At 39.8% G+C, this 17,160-nt stretch overlaps 1 pseudogene; it reads right to left on the bottom strand.

Annotated features, from left to right (window-relative positions):
* Window positions 1-1,454: 1,454 nt before the first annotated feature.
* On the bottom strand, window positions 1,455-15,745 carry LOC149190534 (leucoanthocyanidin dioxygenase-like; annotated as a pseudogene).
* Between the last annotated feature and the right edge of the window lie 1,415 nt (window positions 15,746-17,160).

Genomic DNA, 17,160 nt, shown 5'->3' with positions numbered 1-17,160 from the left:
GGATGCATGGCATATACATGTGATTATTTGGTCATGTGTTTTCATTGGCTTGGAGGATTGCCTGGATTGACAATGGTTTTAGCCTCTCCTTGCCATTTCTTGGATAACCATGGTGTTGTGGGTTTTTCCACTTGATTCTTTTCTAATTGGTGCTCATAATTCCTTATGGTCGTGGATTGGAACAAATGCTCTAAAAGCCCTGGAACAATTTGGGTTGAGTTACTAGCCATGTAGCCTAGGTTGGGACAAACACTCTAGAGCCCTTGTTGGGTTGAGTTATTAGTCCCCGGAGTCAGGTTGGACAAACAGTCTGGAGCCATGGAAGGTTGTGGGTTGAGTTACTAGTTCCTAGAGCCTTAGAGAACTTGGGTAAAGATCGATCTAGTTGGTGTTAGTGATGTCTGGCCGTGGAGGTGGAATCACTATGGTTGAGGGTTGAGGTGGTTTGGCCTCTAGAAGCCCTGGTTTGGTTTTGTCTTGGTTTGTTCCACGAGATCCCACATTCATGCTTGGAATATGGCAGAGGGGTGATTCGTTGAAAGAGATATTTGGTTCAGGCCAATCTATGGTCGGGTGGTAGTGGAAGTCCCTGACTTGGTTAGTATTTTCCTATGTTAATATGAGACATTTCCTTATTGTGATCGATGAACATTTGTTATATTATATTGGTGATATTAGGGCTGAGTTGCCATGGTGTTTATGTTGGTTATTTTATGGTTATATGTTGGTTATATATGATGGGTACCATCCATGGCTCTTGTCACAAATCGTTTAGTTATTGATTGTTTGGTGAACGTAATAACTAGTAAGTGTTGTTGCAACTATGTGGAGAGGGAAGAGAGCCTTCTTGGTCGTTCTCAGATGAATCTTAGACTATTACGATCAGATATGCATTCAGTTTACATGTTTGTCATGCGTTTGAAAAAATGTATAGTGTGTTCTAGGAAATCTAGGTCAAGTTCTTGTTTTGAGTTTGAATGTTTAGCTTTGTCCTTATGTCAATAATGATTTTGGAAAGTCTTAGACAATTCTAGGTAGTGGTCTGGGGGTTGGCCTGGAATTGTGGCTCATATTTCGAGACCGCACCCTTTGAATTGGAAGTCTTAGGCTCTAACCACATGGAAGCAGTGTCATGCGTGTAGTTGGAGCCCTATAACCGCACCCTTGCAGGCTTGTGCATGCGATTGGGGGTTAAGTTGTGAGAAAAGTAACTTCAACTCAGGGTTTTGTCACCTAGGGTAGTTCTTTGGCCCTAAGTGTCCTGAAAGTCTTGAGGGATGTATATGAGTTGTTAGTGTCGGCCCCACTTCCATAACTAAAGCTTGGAGGTCGGGTCATGTCATAGTAACTCTTCGTCTCATGTTCACCCTGGCAGGTCAGTGAAATTGAGTAAATATGGGAGGGGGTAGTTACATTGTAGGACATCAGGTAGACCGGTTCAGTTTCTTGGTTACCTAGGCCTCCTCCTGGGCTTGGGCCTTTGTGAACAACTTATGATCAGTGTGCTCTTGGAAGGTCTTCACCAAAAACAATGGAGGATTCTTCTAATCCACCATCTCCTTGATGGGTTTGATCGGTGCATCCTTTGGGGGATCGTAAAACACTACCCATTAAATATTCAGCTTCTCTTTGTTCACTAGCCCTCTATGCAACCTGCTCCAAAATTTTCTATTGCTCAATATTGGATGAATTGAACATTAATCGTTAGATGTGATAAACAATGATCTTATTAGTGAAAAATATTGGTTGACTGGTGTAACTTGATTGGTTGGCCAATGTGAGACAATGAGGGTGCCTAGAATGCATTTGACGGTGACCCAATTTCCATCTTTGAAGAGTTGAAGGTCAAGACCATGTTATGCCAAAAAATGTGAGTGTGCTAATGTCGATATGTGTCTCCACTCCAAGAGTGAACCCTAGTCGTGGATAGTAATTTATTTTCAATTGCATTTCCAAGTTTTCACCCCCGAGCACATGTTCCATTTTGGCTTCCTCCACGCCCATATCCAACAAAAGTGTCCCCAGGATTTTGCTCACAAACTTCTGTACCTATTGACCATAAGCATTTGTCACCTTGCTGTAATGTATTCATAAATCAATTACTGGTGAATCAGTGTATAAGAATCGGTAAAAATGAGTAAGAAGAGATATAATTACATGTATTATTGGGGATGTTAAGGCAAGGTGGTAATGGCAATGTAGTGTTCAAGCTAGAGGAGGTGGAAATAGTAATCCTCCCATTCAATTTGACCACTAGCGTTGTTGGTTAGGTTGGCGCCATACCCCACTACCTTCCCCACTACATGGTTGTTTGCGTATTTCTCCTTTTCCTCGACGAGGAGATCGAAGAAGGCCTTCCCCATTTCTCGAAACCACTCTATCAAAGTCTCAGATATATTGTAAAGGAATAGGATGAATCGAAAGTGGTATGGTTTGGATATTATGAAGAAACAAACAAGGAGTTGTAGATAAGAAGTGGACTTTTAGGGATCAGTCTGAGTAATGGCATTGACAGTACCGACGGAAGTCGTAATGAACACAACAACGATATTGCCAATTAAATTGCAATTTTAGTGGGAGTGCATGTAAATATCAATGATAAATAAAGTGTAGACATGTGCCCTTTCCCGATAGGCTCTAGACAGATGACGAAAGTCCTCGAGAGAAACTCCCCCTTAAAAACACTCTTAGTGTAATAAATATTATAAACATTTTATATTAGATGAAAAAGTTAAATTTAATGAACAAATGTGTGAATCCAAAGCTTCACTGAATTAAAATCCAAATCAGTTTTTCCCAAAATACATGGGAAATGACATTCACATGAGAGAAAACTCCACTTAAAATCCCTCATTTCTTTGTTTAATCTGATAAATTTTAACTATCTTATTAATTTCTTGTTAAAGTTTGAGTTTATCTATATATACTATTTTTTTTAAAATTGTAATATGTTATTAAGAAGTTTGTAATTAAATTGGGCTGCAAGAGCAATAGGGGTTATCTTTCGTCGTGACGAAGCAAGGGAGATCCAGTTTGCTTGAGGATTAGGGGCATTAACTAATAACTAGGCTGAATACTTAGCTTTGTGGTAAGGATTAGACTTGGCACTATCCAGGGAAATTTTTCATTTAATGGTTTTTGTTGATTCAATGCTTTTAATCTAGCGAGTGAATAAATTCAAAGGGAATACTGAATAGTTTCAAGCTCCCATCCTGCACAGAATAAGTCTTCAAATTACAAGGTTTAAAAGTCATGTTAAAAGGCACCTCAGTTCCGAGGCAAATTCTTTGGCCAACAAAGGTGTCACGTTGGGTCAAGGAGTAATGGCCTTGGGTGATAAGGACTTTAGCATAAAACCTTTGCCATGAAAATTAAATGTATAGTTCAATGAATGGAGATAATCACACGATTAAATGTTCAAATTAACATATGGGATGCAGTTGGTCCTATTGTCAAATCCCACTCTGAGTATTTGTTAATTTTAATTTCCATTCCCTTGCTTTGGCACGAATTATCTATTACAGAAGGATGGGATCAAACTTCCACTTGAAATGCTCACATAATGTATGGCATGTCAGGGGACATATGCAGGATGTTTTGTGTTGCTATTAAATTCTGTTGAATGCACAAAAATCTCATTCCCTTATTCAAATTATAGATCACATTGCTTTATCTGATTACAATGGAGGTTGTTTCTAATTGGAAAATGCATAAATTGGTTATGGATCTCTTTGACCGACCATCACATGCGATTCAGAGTCGCATGAAAGGTGTGGAAGGAAGAGATGAATTAGCGACGCCAACTTTGTATGGATATAAGAAGCAACGATACAGTGTTGCCATTGTCAAATTGGCAGTCAGATTCTCAGACTACTAGGGAGATAAGAAGGTTTTTAGTGCAGATTTTTCAATGGATAGATAATATAGTTTCGATGCAAAGGAAAATAACCTTCATTTAGCACAAATCCTGATGTCTATGGAGTTTCTCATCACTTTGATCTCCAAGCAAGGGGAAATGCAATTGACAGAGTCCCGTGCCTAGTTTGAGCTCCTGACTTAGAAGCTTAGCATGCTGGAAATGAAGCTAGAGTGGTTGCAATTGACAGTTGAAACGCTGAGCTTTAGAGTGGATGATTTAGTTATTGTGGTGGCAAAATGGGAATTTCAATTAGTTGTGACGAATATGAATAATTTGATGAGCACAAGGAGGTGACACCAGGCTCACAGGAAATGACTATTGATGGTGGGGACACAATTTCGTATGCATCCGCTTTCCAAAACGATCCTGAATATCTCGAAGTTGATGTAATGACTGCCATTGGGAGAGCATTGAAGGCTAGTCTCACATACTTTAATTTTCATGTTTTGCAATATATAGCAATTTTAAGTGTTTTTTGAATGTTTTATAAGGATAGTCTGTTCCAAATAGTTGAATGTGGACAAGGTGGAAATCGAATTAATCCTTTTTGGATCTTTTTGAACGTTGTAGTAGAAGCTATGGATGATGATGTACAAGGCTCTAGCCTTCAATCCAGGAAATTCTAATGCACATCCAAAACCATTTCCTAAAAAAATTGTAATTAAGTATATATAATTAAGACTTTTTTTGGTTGATGTTGAGATCTTCTGGAACATTGTGTAGCATCGCTAAGGTGTTCAACATTTGGAGCAAAAACTTCACCCATATTCAAGGACATAAAGCTATATTATTGATACGAAGAGTTATAGACCAAGAATAAATAGATAAAAATCTCACCGTTAAGGGAGTACTGAAAATTTGTGAACTTTATTGAAAATTAAAAATAGTTAATTAGCAATTATAAAGGAAGAAGTAAAAAAAATACAAGTGATAAGAATAATATATAATAAAATTATCAAATAATTAGCTTAAGAATAAATTAAATTAAAATTAAAAAGATGGGTTAAAATGACCAAAAATGACCTTAATGGTTCAAGTTACAATAATTAAGAATAGTTATAAGACTAAAATTATTTAAAAAAAATGAATTTAAAAGATTTGGTCAAAGTGCCAATAAGTTAATAATATTTTATTTATTTAATATAGATCAAATTAACTAAATAATAAAATAAATAATTGAGATTAATACCAAAAAAAACCGTAAAATGTTGATGTTGAATAAAAGATGTTGATTAAAGGTAGATGGTAAAGAATTAAAATAAATTTTGGTCAAAATGAAATACCTATGATAGAGATCAGGGTTAATTAAAATATAAAGGAGATATCATAATTAATAAATTAAATTATAATAGAAAAGGAAATTAGATTGAAAAAGATTAAATATGTAACATAGGGTAATAAAATTAAAGAAAACTTAGGGAATTATTAGGTTAGATTTGATCAACAATTTTAATAGGATTTAGCAGGGGGATTTGATCAACAATTTTAATAGGATTGTCTACGGGTGAGAATTATAGGATTAATCTAGGAAATTAATATATAAGAAAATAGATTAGATTAGGAAAAATTGGAAGAAAATAAGGGAAGAAGATGAGAGTTAGGTGAATGGAATCAAAAGAGGGTAGCGTTTAATGACATCAGGGTTAGGGGAATTAGATTTTGAAGACAAAAAATGGATAGTTGGCTTCCATGATTGGCTCAATTGATATCCATCTTCTCGATTAAAGTTGTTAGGGTGCTTTTTTATTTCTAGAGCCTCCCTAATGATGTGCTTCGAGTGGAAAGGGAGGAAAGGGACAGAGGCCAAGATTTTGGTATTGTCAAAACTAATTACATGTTGGGTCTTATGGCAGTGTTTAGCGATGGCAGATTTAGAGATTCGATTATGGAAGGTGTTAATGATGTGTTCTTTAAGTTGAGCTTTGAAGGATCTCCCAGTTTGTCCTATGTAAGACATCCCACAAGAACAAGGGATCTCATAGACTCCGAGGCCCAACATAAGGTCATTCTTGTCTTTGGGTAATCAGAAGAGTTGGCTTGGAGTTTAGTTATACAATGGGACCAAATAACAAAGATGTCATCGAAAAAACGTTTCTAGAGTTTAGATTTTAAGTGGTAGCTCTCTAAGGCTAAGGTTTTAACGTGCTCCATGACAATGTTGGCAACAACGAGGGAGAGCGAGGAATCCATAGTTGTTCCCTTGGTTTCCCTTGGTTTTCTCATAGCAAACTCCCTTGAAAGTAAAAAGGGTGGTGATAAGGAAAATCTTGATAAGGTTGAAGGTTTCAAAGTCAACAATCTTGGAAATAAGGTCAATGGATTCCAGGACAAGAATTTTAGTACAAAGGGAAACAACATCAAAACTAACTAAGATGTCATTTTCATTAAGAATGAGGTGTTTGGTTTGCTCAATGAAATCATAGGAGTCTTTAATGAAGGAGGAAGATTAGCTAGAGAAGGGACAAAGCTTCTTGCCAAGGAATTAATAAAGGGCAAGGGTGGGACCACCAATAGCGCTAAGAATAGGTTTAAGGGGAATATCATTTTTGTGGTTTTTAGGTTGACCATAGATTAAGGGGGTAATAGGGTTAAAGGGAATGAGAAGCTGATGGATCAAACGGTCCAGGGATGAGGATTTTATGGCTTTATTAACCTTGTTGGTCACATACTCGATGACATTCTTATTTAAGGGCTTGCATGAAGAAGAGTAAAGGAGATCAAACATCTTACTATGTTAATCAAAGGAGTTCATAACAGTAGATGCATTGCCTTTACCAAATTTTTAAAATAAAATAATTAGGGGTAGAATTAAGATGATGAACGGTCATAAATTAATCATTAGAAAGGTTAGGTTTGGGGAGCTTAGAGTTTCAGAGAATGCGATCACACCCTTGTCGGAGCTCTTCTGCTTCATCAGGGTGTAGGAGATGGGATATGGATTCAATGGAGCAAACAATGTCATCAAAGGGGATGTTTTGGGAAACAAGAGTGCAACACCCTCCTCCCACATCTACCCAAGTAACCGACCAATCGGGGTAAACATGTGATGAGAGACTACTATGATTGGATTCAACCTCCCATATGACCTTAAGGAAGTGGAATCGACGGAAACACAACATACAAACCTTCCACATCAGCTATATGACTCCTAGGAACCATTCCAACCACTCAAGTAGCTAGCCCCTGGGTCCCACTAAAGTTTTTGACCACTTGACATTTAGACGCTCTCGTGCTATAGGCCTGCCAGCATCCAGGAGGCTCTGGACGTTCTCATGGCAAGGTATGCCAGTGTCCAAGGACTATTTTTCTCAATGTTGTGCCAACGTCCCCAGGATTTAACCACATTTTTCAGACCCAGAGCCCAGGTCACTACCCAGAATTGAATGACACCTTCAGATCAGTAAGATAACAAGGAAACAATGATGCAAAAGTAAATACTTGAACAAGCCCTTAACTGGACCCCTACTAGCCATGACAGACATTTCATCAAACATATCACAAATATGTAATCTACAAGTGCAAACAATAGATTTAAGAATAGGTTTATCATACTTATCCGAGAATCGCTAAGAACCATTGTTCCCTCATATCATTTGTTGCCATATCATATATTAGGTCATAGATACATTGTCCATTCATTTACAAGTAAAAACATGATGAGATCCATACATAACCACTATCATAAAAAACATACATAACCAACATAATAGAAACATAAATGCCAATGAAATCACAACAATATGATCCATATATAAACCAGTATAATACCCATAGAAATACAAGGATAAATAACCTCATATTAGTGATGCAAAATCCAAACCCGGGATGGGACTACCACGTTCCACCTGACCATAGAATGGATGAGAAAATCTCTCTTCAGCCATTCACCCCCATGCCATATTCCAAGCATGAATGTAGGGATCAAACCAAAATAACCAAGCAGGGTATCCTGAGGCTAAATCACCTCACCCTCACCAATAGAAACCAGGGTTTACCGCAATCCATCCCAGATCACTAGGCCAACACAATGAACATGTAATAAAAGGCTTTACCATGATCTCCACCAAATAAGTAGGCCAAACAAGCATGAATGCCACCGATTTTTCCACCTACACGTGAGGAATTTTCCTGTCTCTTAGTCTCTCAGGCTTTACCACAATCCACAGTTTGATCCAGGGATCACTAGGCCCTAAACCGAGACACCACCCTCCAGGCTTTACTGTATATCCCGCCATTCACCGACAAGGATTCCTAGGCCTAATTAAGGGCAACCACCTCTAGGCTTTACTGTATATCCTGCCATTCATCGACAAGGATTCCTAGGGATATTGAAGCAACACAATCCTGGCTTTACCGCAACCCACAATTTGGCTCAGGGGTCACTAGGCCAATGGCTTTAATGTGATCCACAATCTGGTTCAGAGACCACTAGGCCATGTACTCTATCATTCGGAGATCGACCTCACTCAGCTTCGAATCCATCCGACAATCCAGCTCAACCAAAACATGAGAACCCCATCACACCATGGCTATCCAAAAAAGGAAAGGCTAGGCTAAAAACACTGTCACACCTGGAAAACCCCATGCCATAATAGCAAAAGAACCACATGCAACACCATGCATGCCGAATCTAGCAAGGAAAATACACATGCAAATCGATACCTACAACGAATACGGTTGTAGCTGCTTGATCTTGCTCTTCCTGGCTTAATCTCTGTTTCCTCTTGCCTTCTTTGCCTTTCTTGATCCGATGCAAAAATGCTCCAAGAAAACTCTAAGTGTCCAAGAGTGAGAGAGAGAATAATGATAGAGCTCCAAAACTGAATTGACAAAAAGGTTACAAACTAATCCTCATAAGCCTTTTTATCAATTAGGCCTCTACTTTCTTCATTTTCCTCTTCACATGCAACTTGTGACCTTTCACCTTCCTTTCTCCTAATTTCCATTATTTCCATAAATAAATGTTCCAAAAATGCCATTTTGCCTTTCCAAAGCCTTAGCCATTGCCACCAATTTCCTTAGCCATAATAAACCGAATGAACACCCACACTAGAATGTTTTGCCTAACATTCAGCTTGGAATAAGTGTCCCATCAACCATGGTTATTATTTTGCCTTTATTAACTTTTATTACATGGAATTTTCACCAGGGTTGTTATAGAACCCTCTCCCTTGGGGGACACCATCCTCGATGTTCAACCACACATATACCTCAACAAAATCATTGAAAAGAAAACATACTGCCCATGGAGCTTTATAACATAGCTCGATGCAGTATTTACAATGATCACCCTGCTGAAAAGCAAACCAACATGACAACATAATGACATGACACCCATATCGCTTATTGGAGCTTTATAACATAGCTAATGGCGATATTTACATCCATATACATATGTACACATACCAAAACATCACCAAACATGTACTAAAATATATACCAAATAAATATACCAAAACACCATACCAAAACTGCTTTGCCTCAACCGGCAAACAATGAAGGATACATAGCCTGCATCTGATCCACCATCTCCCATGTAGCTTCATTGGGCCCAAAGTGCTTCCACTGCACTTTAACCTACTCAATTACTCGGTTTCGAAGCATGAGCACCTTTTTCTACAATATACATTGAGGATCCGACTGGAATTCTCCCTCTGGTTCCACCTAAAATACAGACTAGTCAATCACATGCTCAACATCTTTAACATACTTCTTAAGCAATGACACACGGAAAACATCATGGACTTTCACTGTCACAAGTTGACAGGCTACTGGCCCAATCCTCTCAATAATACTGAAGGGTCCACAAAACCGTGGTGCCATCTTGGCACATGATCCTGTTGGGTTGTGTTATTCTTTCCATGACTAGATGACGTAGTGAACCGTGGGGTTAGAGGAGGGGCGGAGCCCCACCTTCGTTGCGCCGATTGTGCAACGGGGGGGGGGGCGCGCCCCCCCTGTTCGGGGCAGCACCCCGGGATTTTTTTTTTTGGACCCTATATTAGGTTGGGCGGACCTACCTATGGTTTTGTGCATGATTTTTGCACATGGTTTTGGGCGCGATGGTTTTCGGTCCATGGTTTTGGACGCGATGGTTTTCGGTCCATGGTATTGGATGCTTCGGCATGTATAAATATGTATTGTAACATTGAAAGGACCATAATGAAAAATCAAGATGGTAGTCTCGGTTTTGGGATCCAGGGGAAAATCTCCATGTATATGTGCTTTATGTGTTATGCTCTCGCATTGTTTATTTTTTGTGTTTTAGAATTCGTATGTAGGTAATTTCTGTACAGGGTCAAAACCTACATTTGGTATCAGAGCTATTTTGGCTTCAAGGGGATGCCTTTGGTGATGAGGGGTTTCGCTTGGGCTTGTGGTAGACCCCATTCAATGGGAGATCTGTGGGATCGATTCTGGTGGTGAAAGAAGATGGCGAGCAGTGGAAATATAGAGATCGAGAAATTTAATTGTCAGAGTTTTGAGTTATGGAAACTCAAGATGGAGGATCTGTTGGTGGATAAAGATCAGTGGATCGCGGTAAATCTAGGTACTAAACCAACGGGAGTGTCCGATGAAGAATGGAAGAAGTTGGATCGGAAGGCAAAGAGAACAATACGATTGTGTGTCTCAGATTCAGTATTGCTGAATGTATCAGGGGAAGCTACGATGAAGGCTTTGTGGGACAAGTTAGGGACTTTGTACCAATCTAAGTCTCTGGTGAATAAACTGTTCCTACGGAAAAAGATGTATAACCTGAGGATGAAAGATGGAGACTCGGTGACAGAGCATCTAAATACGTTTAATACTGTGGTAAGTCAGTTATCGTCTATTGATATCAAAATTTCAGATGAAGATAAGTGCATTAGTTTGTTGTGTTCTCTACTAGATTTGTGGGACAGTCTGGTTATTGCAATAGGTAGCAATGCTACTGCCTTGCAGTTTGATGAAATAGTCTCATCCTTGTTGACGGAGGAGATGAGACGGAAAAATATGGAGAGCCAAAATGGTGATGCCTTGTCTGTACAAGGACGGTCCCAGAACAGAAACAAAAATAATTCATCGAGTGGGAGATCTAAATCTCTAGGAAAACCTGTAAAGGTGGTGTGCTGGAAATGCGGAAAGGAAGGGAAACACAAAAGGGACTGTAAATCTAAAGCTCCTGACAAAGGAAAGGGATCTGATGATTCTACTTCTGCAGAGGCAAAAACCACCTCAGATGAAGGTGGGGATGTGTACTTGACTTCTTCAAGTACACATGTAGATCATGAGGCATGGTTGATTGACTCAGGTGCATCCTTTCACTTCACTCCCCATAGAGAGTGGTTCTGTGAGTATGAGAAATACGATGGTGGTGATGTCTTCTTAGGGGATGATAGGAAGGCTAGAATCATTGGTCGCAAAAAAGTAAAGTTGAAGTTGCAAGGTGGAAGGGTTAGAACACTTCCGGGTGTTCTGTATATTCCTGCATTAGCTAGAAATTTGATTTCTGTAAGCAAGCTGGATGATGCAGGTGTAAAAACAATGTTCAAGAAGATACCTGCAAGATGGTTCAGGGGGCACTGGTATTGATGCGGGGAGTTCGAATTAGAACTCTGTACAAGCTGCAAGGTAGAACTATTGTTGATGAGTGCAACAGTTCTGTGGTTCCTGAAAGTGGAGCAGAAAATCTAGTGGTCTCTGGAGAGAAGACCATGCTGTGGCATCAAAGGCTTGGACATATTGGAGAGAAGGTCCTTCGAATACTTCATGGTAAAGGTATGGTAGAAGGTATGAGTAATAGCTCTCTGGATCTTGATTTCTGTGAAAATTGTGTATATGCGAAGCAGAATTGGGTGAGTTTCCCCTCTGGTGGTAAGAGGGCGAAACAAATATTAGAGCTTGTGGACAATGATGTGTTTGGACCTGTGAAGGTTCCATCACTGGCTAAGTCTGTGTACTATGTATCCTTTATAGATGACTTCTCAAGGAATACATGGATATATTTCCTTAAGAAGAAATCTAAAGTCTTTGACAGGTTTACAGAATTGAAGGGTCTGGTGGAAAACCAAATAGAGAAGAAGATAGAGGTGCTGAGGACAGATAACGGTGGAGAGTTTTACAGTAAGGATTTTGAATAATTCTTTAAGAAGTGTGGTATAGCATGACAGAAGACTAGTCCATACAAACTTGAGAAAAATGGAGTAGAAGAAAGAATGAACAAGATGTTGATGGAAAGGGCAAGAAGCATGCTCAGTGGTGCTGGGTTAGGATAGGAATTCTGGGCAGAGGCAGTGGAGACAGCATGTTACCTGGTCAACATATTACCTTCATTAGCGTTGAGGATAAGACTCCACAAGAGGTATGGATTGGTAAGAAACCCTCTCTTTCACATCTGAGGGTATTTGGATGTGATGCATTTGTACATGTTCCAAAGGAGAAACGAACCAAGTTGGATAGTAAATCTGAAAAGTGCATCTTTATTGGGTATAAGGATGGTTTAAAGGGTTATAAGCTTTGTATCCCAGTAACAAGGAAGGTTGTGTACAGCCGAGATGTGGTGTTCAGAGAGGTAAAAGATGTTATTAAACATGAAGTCCAACCAAAGGAACGTGAGAAGATAGAGTTTGAGCTAAAGGAGGAAGAATCAGACTCTACGGCAGAGGAGGAATCAGAAGATGAAGAGCTACAAACTCCAGGTATGAGAAGATTAGTTCGAGAAAGAAGGCAGCTAGGAAGGTATAGTCCATCTACTTTCTGTTAAAATTTTGCTTTATCTATTACTACTGATGATCCCAAAAATGTGAAGGAAGCAGTAGATTTAGAGGATGGAAAACTCTGGAAAGAGGCCATGGTTGATGAAATTGCATCTTTGCACAAAAATGAGGCTTGGGATCTGGTGGATTTGCCAGCTAGAAGGAAACCCATTGGCAACAAATGGGTGTTCAAGAAGAAGACAAATGCAGAAGGAAAGGTGGAGAAATGCAAAGCTCGGTTGGTAGCAAAAGGTTATTCCTAGGTGCCGGGAATTGATTTTGGTGATATTTTTTCTCCTGTTGTCAAGGTAACTTCTATTAGATTACTTTTATCTGTTGCTGCTACTTTTTATTTTGAGGTTGAACAGATGGATGTGAAGACAACATTTCTTCACGGGGATCTGGAAGAGGAGATCTACATGAAGCAACCTGAAGGCTTTGCGGTGAAGGGTAAGAAAGAACTGGTATGCAAGTTAAAGAAGTCTCTGTATGGGTTAAAACAATCACCAAGGATGTGGTATCAGAAATTTAATACATTTATACGGGGACTTGTCTTCACCAGAAGCAAAGCAGATCACTGTGTGTATTTTAAATTAATTGGTGACCGTGTTATTTATCTGGTCTTGTATGTGGATGATATGTTGCTGGTTGGAAATGACAAAGAAAGTATCCACGATTTGAAGACCCATTTGTCCTTGAAATTCGACATGAAAGATCTTGGTGCTGCAAACTATATTTTGGGCATGGAAATTAAAAGAGATCAGATAAAGAGGAAGCTCTAGTTAAACCAGAGGAAGTATGTCGAGACAATATTGTAGAGGTTTAATATGCAGGATAGTAAACCAATGAAGGTTCCTATTCCTGTAGGTGTAAATTTATCTGCTGAACAGTGTCCCAAGACACAAGAAGAGGAAGAGGACATGTCTCGTGTTCCATATGCAAGTGCAGTCGGTAGCCTGATGTATGCGATGGTCTGTACTAGACCAGACATTGCACATGCAGTGGGAGTATTGAGCAGGTTTATGTCAAAACCAGGGAAGGAGCACTGGACAGCAATGAAGCGGGTTTTCAGATATTTGCGTGGCACTAGTGATTATGGTTTGTGCTACCAAGGAAGACCATGATTGGACAGATTGTTGGATATTCGTGGCTTTGTTGATGCAGACTGGGCTGGAGATCTGGATCAAAGAAGATCTACAAGTGGGCATATGTTTAACCTATTTGGAGGTGTAGTCAATTGGATGGGTAAGAAACAATCTGTAGTGGCACTATCAACTACAAAGGCAAAATACATGGCAGCTGCTCATGCAAGCAAGGAAGCAGTTTGGTTGCAGAGATTGTGTTCAAGTATGGGGTTAGTACAAGGAGCTATAAGGATAGACTGTGATAGCCAAAGTGCAATTTTCTTGGCAAAGAACCCTGCATAGCATTCAAAGACAAAGCACATTGATGTTCAGTATCACTTTGTGAGGGATATGATAGAAGACAAAAAGGTGTTGCTGGTAAAGGTGGACACTTTGAAGACAAAATTTGTGAGCTCTGAGAAGTTCTCTTGGTGTAGAGAAACAATGGGCATTGCAGGGTTGGATAAATGACTAAGCTCTCTCCCCGTGGAAAGAAAACAACAAGTGGGAGAATGTTGGGTTGTGTTATTCTTTCCACGACTAGCCGACGTAGTGAACCGGGGGGTTAGAGGGGGGCGGGTAGCCCCCCTCTACGGGGTCCGGGGCATTTCCCCAGGGAATTTTTTTTGGGACCCTATATTAGGTTGGGCGGACCTACCTATGGTTTTGTGCATGATTTTCGCACATGGTTTTGGACGCGATGGTTTTCGGTCCATGGTTTTGGACACGATGGTTTTCAGTCCATGGTATTGGATGCTTCGGCATGTATAAATATGTATTGTAACATTGAAAGGAACATAATGAAAAATTAAGCTGGTAGTCCCGGTTTTGGGATCCAAGGGAAAATCTTTGTGGATATGTGTTTTATGTGTTATGCTCTCGCATTGTTTATTTTCTGTGTTTTAGAATTTGTATGCAGGTAATTTCTGTACGGGGTTAAAACCTACATTTGATATCAGAGCTGTTTTGGCTTCAAGGGGATGCCTTTGGTGCTGAGGGGTTTCCATAAGGAGCTCTTCTTTAGTTTGATGCACAAGTACACTTGTTCCCCAACCTAGAACTCTGAGAACAACCTGTTCCGATTTGCATAGATCTTCTGCCTATCCTGTGCTGCCTTCAAATTATTTTTTATAACTTGCACCTCCTGTTCCATGTCCGGTAACATGTCTTGTCCAATCAACACCCTGTTAACTGGATCACTTCAACTGATGGGAGTATTGTAATTCCACCCATATAATGCCTCAAACATACTCATCTTAAAAGATTATTGATACCCATTGTTGTAAGTGAACTCTACCAGCAGGAGATACTCTTCCCACTTTCACTGCTGATGCATCACATACATCCTCAACATGTCCTCGAATATCCTATTGACCCTTTCTATCTGTCCATCGGTCTGCGGATGATAAGTTGTACTGAAAGCCAACTCTGGTTCCAAACATGCAAACAACTCCTTCCAAAACTTGGAAGTGAACTTTGCATCCCTGTCTGACACAATATTCTTTGGAACACCATGCAATCTGACCACATCTCTGATGAATACCTGTGTTACATCACTAGCTGAGAATGTAGACTTCATTGGAATGAAGTGCACAACCTTTGTCAACCTGCCCACAACAACCATGATGGAATCATTTTGTCTCACTGTCCTCGGAAAACCTGTGATGAAATCCATGGAAATGACCCCCATTTCCACTCTGGAATCACAATCGGCTGTAGCAGTCCACCTGGATACTTACACTCTGCCTTCACACACTAACAAATGAAACACCTAGCCACAAACTTTGCTACATCCTTCTTCATATTCGGCTAATAATAAAATTTCTTCACTGCGGTCAACGTCCTCTGGTAGCCATGTGATAGCCTGGGTGACCTGAATATGGTTTCACATGAAACTCTCTCTAGATCACCTTCTCGAGCTCACTATTGTCTGGCATATATCCTATCTCTAAATTTAACAAATCCATCTATTGTAAGACAATAATCCACATCATGTGCACTTGCACCTGTACCTGTACCTATACCCTATTGCAACTTGTGTGCAATCTCCATATACCTGACATCTTGCTGACCTGCCTGCAAGATCCTATCATGTAATTCTGTCCCATAGAAGCTCATAACTGCTAAGTTATTTACATGTACTTGCCTGCTAAAAGCATCCGCCACCCTGTTCTCCTTTCTTTTGATGTACCTGATCTCAAAGTCAAATTCACTAATCGTGGCCAACCATCTAGCTTATCGGGCGTTCAGATTTGGTTGTTTAAACAAATACCTTAACCCAATGTGATCACTCATCAATACAAACCTCTTGCCAAGAAGATAGTGCCTCCACATCTTCAATGCATGTATGATCGCTGCTAACTCAAGATCACGTGTCGGGTAGTTCTTCTCATGCTCGTTTAGTTTTCGTGACTCATAGGATACCACTAGTCCATCCTGCATAAGGACTCCACCAATTCCTCTCTTGAAAGAATTTGTACATACTACAAACTCCTTGTTCGGATCTGCAATCTTTAACACTGGAGCATGTGTCAACAACTGCTTAATCTGCTCAAAACTCTCCTCACACTCCTCGGTCACGTAAAACTTCTTATCTTTCCTCTGCAATGATGTAATAGGATAAGGAATTTGCAAGAAGTTCCTGATGAACCTCCTGTAATAGCTTGCCAACCCCAAGAAGGATCTCACCTCATCCACATTTTTTGGAGCTACCCACTCCATGATGGCCCTTATCTTTTATGGATCTACTGGAATTCCCTCCTTGGAGACAACATGTTCCAAGTAATGTACCTAAGTCTGAAAGAAACTACACTTGCTAAGCTTGGCATACAACTGATTCTCTCTCAACAACCTCAATACTGCTGCTAAATGCTCGACATGCTCTTCTTAGTTTTTAGAATATACTAATATATCATCAATGAACACAATAACAAACTTATCCAAATACATACGCAACACACTATTCATCCAACACATATATGTAGTTGGGGCATTAGTTAAACCGAATGGAACTACAACAAACTCATAATACCCATACCTGGTTCAGAATGTTTTCTTGTAAATGTCCTCCTCTTTGATGTGTACCTAATGGTACCTGGATTAGAAGTCGATCTTAGAGAATAATACTGCTCCCTTCAGCTAATCAAACAAATCATCTATCCTCGGTAATGGGTACCTCTTCTTGTTGGTCACTTTGTTCAACTGCTTGTAGTCAATGCATAATCTGAGAGTGCCATCCTTCTTCTTCACAAATAATACCGGTGCACCCCAAGGTGATACACTTGGCCTAATGTATCCCTTGTCCAACATTTCCTTCAACTGCAACTTCAACTCTACCAACTGAGGTGTACTCATCCTTTAAGGTGATTTTGATGCTGGAGTT

This window comes from Pinus tabuliformis, chromosome 3_1 (assembly GCF_031772625.1).
Source record: "Pinus tabuliformis cultivar Carrire ecotype Pingquan chromosome 3_1, CPIR1, whole genome shotgun sequence".
In the NCBI taxonomy this organism is placed as follows: Eukaryota; Viridiplantae; Streptophyta; class Pinopsida; order Pinales; family Pinaceae; genus Pinus; species Pinus tabuliformis.
This window is presented reverse-complemented; position numbering and strand designations above follow the sequence as displayed.